This window comes from Equus asinus, chromosome X, assembly GCF_041296235.1.
Source record: "Equus asinus isolate D_3611 breed Donkey chromosome X, EquAss-T2T_v2, whole genome shotgun sequence".
Classification (NCBI taxonomy): domain Eukaryota; kingdom Metazoa; phylum Chordata; class Mammalia; order Perissodactyla; family Equidae; genus Equus; species Equus asinus.
In genome coordinates, this window is record NC_091820.1 from 111828137 (window position 1) to 111833935 (window position 5799).

The following is a 5799-nucleotide window of genomic DNA, read 5'->3' on the forward strand; positions in this document are numbered from 1 at the left end:
TGTTGGTGGTTGGCTTCTCATTTTTATGTTAGAATAAAAATGAGATTCAAGAATGCTCCATACCCAGAGGCTTTGACACCATATGAAACTCCAAGCTTTATGGTTCATTATGGGTGTAATCAGCATGCGTAATTACAGCTTTCAAAGTGACTTGCTCAAGCTTTTTTGCTTTTGTCTGAAAGCTTCAGTTAGGCAGCTTTTAGTGTGATGAACTTCACTTCTTCCTGTCTTCTCCATAGCATTAGTTATCTGTTCTGGCAACTTCTGCTCTAAAAACAGGTGCTACTTCAGGGAACTTCTTATTACTATGAGTTTTGCTCATTAAGTGTCTACTTAGTGGAAAGTATTATACAAAGCCTTTTGGAAAGGGAGAAAGGACAATAACTACCACTACCTAGCTTGGCCCTTCATCAGTCTTCACCTCCTGGTTGAGAGGACTAGGGCTCACTAATATCTGTATACTCCTCTTCTTCCTGAGCACACCACCAGACTGCCTTTCTCTGACCTCTTGCTTCTAGATGGGGCTGTGTCACGGTTCTTGCCAATGGAATGTGACCTAAAATGATGAGTGCCACTTCTAGGCCTGGCACATTAAAACGTCCTTCATAGCCTTCTGTGTACTCTCCTTTTATCTGCCTGCTGGATGAAGAAGATCCCATTAGCATATAATTCTTTTGATTCTCATCTGATTCATCCTCTTTGTGGCCCAGGGGGTCCTCTAGTATGGGTGGGAGGGATGGGAAAAGCATAAGAATAACAAGAAATAATGGGATAGGAACCATGATGGTTAATATGTCGATATCATCCTGCTTCCACAAAGAAAGAATCTGCCATCTGGTAGCATGACAGAAAGAATCAGACTTGAAGAGTAGAACTGAGTTGGGTTAATGGCAGAACACTAGCATGTAGGCCCAGAGCCATCTAGGACCCAAAACCACCCTGTGGCTCCAGCCTCAGTGAGGCCTGACCCTCGGCTGAGTCTTGGATTCCTGTTACTCTTAATTTGAGAAATTTCTAGGGAAGCTATCACTAAAATGTCTCCACTTGGTTCCCTAAGCTAGGATTACCTCGGGTTTCCCCAGATCACTATCCTAGTATACAAATGAGGTCATATTAACAGCAATAACTCATGTTTCTTAACAGAGGACCCCAAGGAATTGATGGGTGGCATTAGTTTATTAGATATACTTAGATATATCTATATTCTAGTCTAGGCTCAACTTGGACATCCCCATCCCTCCACATACATACACATATGACTCCTTGTCTCCATCTTTGACATTCAGTTAGTCACCAAGTCTTTTTGATTCTACTGCCTTAAAATCTTTTGAATCTGTTCCTTTGACTCAGTCTCCATCCCCAGCACACTGCCTTAGGTATGGCTCTCATTTCTCATCTGGTTTACTAGAACACCTCTTAACTGGTTTTCCTAACTCTAGTCTGATATCTTTTCAAACATCTGTCCTCCACACTGCAGCCAGAGTGATCTTTTAGAAATGTAAGTACATCCGATCATGCATCTCTCTATCTTTCATTGGTTCTTTATTGCCCTCTGTATAAGTTTTGAACTCCTCACCTTAGCATACGGGGTTCTGCATGACCTGACTCCTCTTTAGTATCATCTACCACCTCTTCCTGACCCACTTCACCTTCACGCCTACCTTATGGAACTATTTGTAGTTTCCTGATTGATGCAGTTTCATACTTAGGGGCTTTTGCACATGCTGCTTCTTCAGAGGGCTTTGCCTGCCCAGGCCATACCCCGGATGAATTAAATTACAATCACTTGGTGGGGTGGCAAGACATGAAAAGCCTCCCTCGGTGATTACACTGTGTACCCAAGTTTGAGAACCAGCACTTTAAACTGCAAATCAAACATTATCTCCTCTGAGAAATGTCCCTTGAACCCCTAGTCTGATCAAGTTTTTCCTTCTCTCTGTTTCCATAATACCATCTGTGGCCTTCTATCATAACAGCCATTGTTCTGTATAGAAATTGCTCGTTTATTCATTTGTCTCTGTTGTTATACTTTAAACTCCTTGAGAGCATGGACCATGTCTTAAATGGCTTTGTATCCCAGGTACATAGCATCATGCCTAGCACAAGGTAGGTACAATAAATGAATATATAAGTTTATGAAATGTTGAAAAAATTTATACAGTACTTACTATGTCCTATGCATGATGCTAGCAGGTTTTCATATTACCTCACTTAGTGTGCACAATTCTGGGAAATATGGATTACTATCCTTATGTTACAAATGAAGAAAATAAGGATCAGAGAGGTTAAGTGATCTAACCTTAACCTACATAGCCAATATTGGGTGTAGGATTTAATCCCAGATCTTCTAACTCCAAATTCAGTGTGTTTATTTCTATCTATGGCTGACAGAAAATAATGCTAGGTAAGCTGTATATCACTTGTATTAATTTTCTATTGCTGCATAACAAATTACCACAAACTTAATGGCGTAAAACAACATCCATTTATTAGCTCACAATTCTTTAGATCAGAAGTCTTGATACAGTGCAGCTCAGCTGGTTCTTCTGCTTAGAATCTCACAAAGGCTGAAATCAAGGTGTCAGCCAGGTTGAGTTCTCATCTAGAGGCTCTGAGGAAAAATCTGCTTTCCAGCTCATTCAGGTTGTTCGCAGAATTCAGTTCCTTGCTGTTACAGGACTGAGGTAGCTATTTCCTTGCTGGCTGTCAGCTGGGGCCTGCTCTCAGCAGATAGAGACACCAATTTTCCTTGTCACATGGTTCCCACCATCTTCAAGCCAGTAACAGCATGTCAAGTCTTTCTTGTGTATTGAATCTCAGATTTAAAGGGCTCATGTGATAGGTCAGGCCTATTTCAGATAATCTCCTTATTTTAAGGTCAACTGATTTGGAACCTTAATTATATCTGCAAAATCTCTTTACAGCAGCACCTAAGTTTGTGTTTGAATAACTGAGAGAAGGTGTATGTACACTAGAGGCCTGAATCCTGGGGATCATCTTAGAATTCTGGCTGCCACACTGCCTTATGCTTTATATGTGGTTTTGTCTTCACATATGTTATTTCATTGTATCTTTTTCAACAACCATACTAAATAGGCAGGATGGTATTATGACCACTTTTTAAAAAATACATATGGGGAAGTTGGAGCAATGAAAAGCAGCCGGTTGATGTCAGAGAAAGAAATAAAACTCTTTCTCATACAGTGCTGTCTTTTAATGCCACACCCATCATTGCTTTCAAAAAAATTCATAATCTAATTTGAGTATAATAGAAATGAAGAGCAATCACAGTCTGATGTAAGTAGATTTTCTCCAATGTAAGAAGACTTCACATTGTATTCTTACAATGTATTCTAATCCATTTGTATAAATGTTTACATTATAAGGAAGGATTAATCATGTTATAAAAATGGTTTACAGTAGAGCCCTTTAAGTTGCACCTATTATCACCTCTACCTGCTTAGTGAATAATGATGATAGCTAATATTTGCTAATGTTTTACAGCTTGCAAAATATTTCCATCCGTGCTTTATTTGCTTTTGTGCCCACTATCAATGAAAATTATATTTATTGTAATAAACGCTTGTACATGTGAAAATGAGGGAAGTCATTTAAATTAGAGTTTAAAGTGACTTGCATCTTTAAAACTTTGATATTTACTGAATTCTCAGGAACATCCTTTTGTGAAAAGAGAGGCGTGCCTGTAGGAGGCGTAGGTGTCGGGGTGTGTGCATGTGTGTGTGTGTAGTTACAAAGAAATGTAACTGATTCTGCTTCTGTGTGCAAATGTAAGCCTATATCTGTGATTTATTTGTAGTTGCAGCTGGCTTATTGGAAGTCATATTCACAGAGTGGAACCAAGGACTGAGGCTGCCGAGCAGGATGTGTGTGTGTGCCTGTGTGTGGTAGGGACACACAGAAAGTCACTAAAAACAGTGAGAAGGAAAGTTGGAGAATGAGAGATTAAAATGGAGAGAGCACTTAAATATCTGGTTGCAATGGGCACAAATTCTCCTTTGCCTGACTCTAACGGGAAAGTTCGTTCTTTCATGCTTAACCCGCCTTCCACTTCCCCTTACCAGCTCTGGCAGCTCAGCCACCTGAAGGATAGTTAGTAGTAGCGGCTTGAGAGGTAGGTGTTTCTATACTGCTGAGAACTCTCTTTTCCTCTTTCCTATCACTGGGAGAGGCCATATCTGTGGTTCCCCACTATGAATAGAGTCATTGGCTGCAAGGGGACAGATTTTAGGCTCCTGCATTCCTCTCAAAAATCAGTGACATGTACTGACAAGGGCCTTTTGTCACTGACAGTAATTTGATCATGGTAGTAGGGAAGAAGGCCTTGCATTTTGGGGGACTAAAAATGTATTCAGGGGAGCACTTTCAAGATACATATCTACTGAAAAGGAGCGAGAGGACTGGAGGATCTTTGAGCAGGGCACAGAGTTTCAGAGTTGCTGATCTCTATGTAGTCATTTGGACTAAAAGATCTGGCTATCTATGCTTAAGGGTAGAAATATGGGCTTTGGGGATGACATTATGCAGGATGAGATTCCACCTCTGAGAAGTGAATTGGGTCTTGGGTAATCTCTTCAGATGTTAACTTTAGAGGGAGAAATTGCTTCTTTATGCTACTTGATAAAAGGGTGATAGGTCTAACACACTGATTTGTGATTCCAACTTTCTGCCCTGTCAGTCTGCCAGGCCAGAAAACTACCATCCGAGATCTCTAAGAAAGTAGTCTTCTTTTAAAATTCCACTAATTCACAATATGTGCTTTCTGTGGCCAAGAAGACTGGAAAATAAAACTCTCTTCTTTTTCACAAATAAACAAACAAAAACCCCCAAATAACAAAAAGCAATTCCCCAAACCCACGTATACACAAACACAATTAAAGGAGAGTCCAATTATATTTCTTCTTTTGGTCTTGACATTAGGGACTTAGTGGTTAAGTATATTAACTTTGGAGTCAGACAGAACTGGATTTTATTCCGTTCTGTCAATTAATAGCTTAGTGATCTCTGGCAAGTCATTTTTCCTTTCTGGCCTCAGTCTTCTTATCCATAAAATTGGAGATAATAATAATACTTGCCTTACAGGGTTATATTGAATATTAAATGAGATAGTAAATTTAAAGTATGTAGTACGACAGTGCCTGGAACATAGTCAAGTATTCAATAAATATTAGCTGTTATTACTGTTATAAATAACTAGTTGTGGAAGTTGACATGTATTGCTATTTTAAGACCAAGAACACCCTGTTGCTTTCAAAGACAGTCTTATGGCCTCTGCTGTCTCCTTATTGAATACTTTATACATGAAAAGAGAGAATTTCTTTTTAGATCTAATTTTCCAAGCAGCCTCACTGTGAGTTCTACAGGTCACTGAGCAAAATAGTGAAGTGGTGTAAAGCGGATCTTGGGTTTTCAGCTGAGAACAGGCTTTTATTTCCACTAAGGAAGCAGTATCATGAAGTGAGTGAACTTGGGGGGAAAACCCCAACAATTTGGGCCATACAGAAGAGCATGTGTTTTCAAGAGGATCAAGGGAGGATATTGAAGAAAGATGCTTAACAAGGAGCATAGTAAATGGTGATAATAGTAATACTTAAACTTTATGAGGGTTGTCGTGAGGATTAAATGAGATAATACATGTACAATGCTTAGCATAGTTTCTGGAACACGTAGCAAATGCTCAATAAATACTAGCTATAATATTTATTAGCATACAAGCTCCGTTACCACTCCTTGGAGATTCCGATTCAGTAGATTTAGAGGGACCTGGGAATCTTCCTTTTG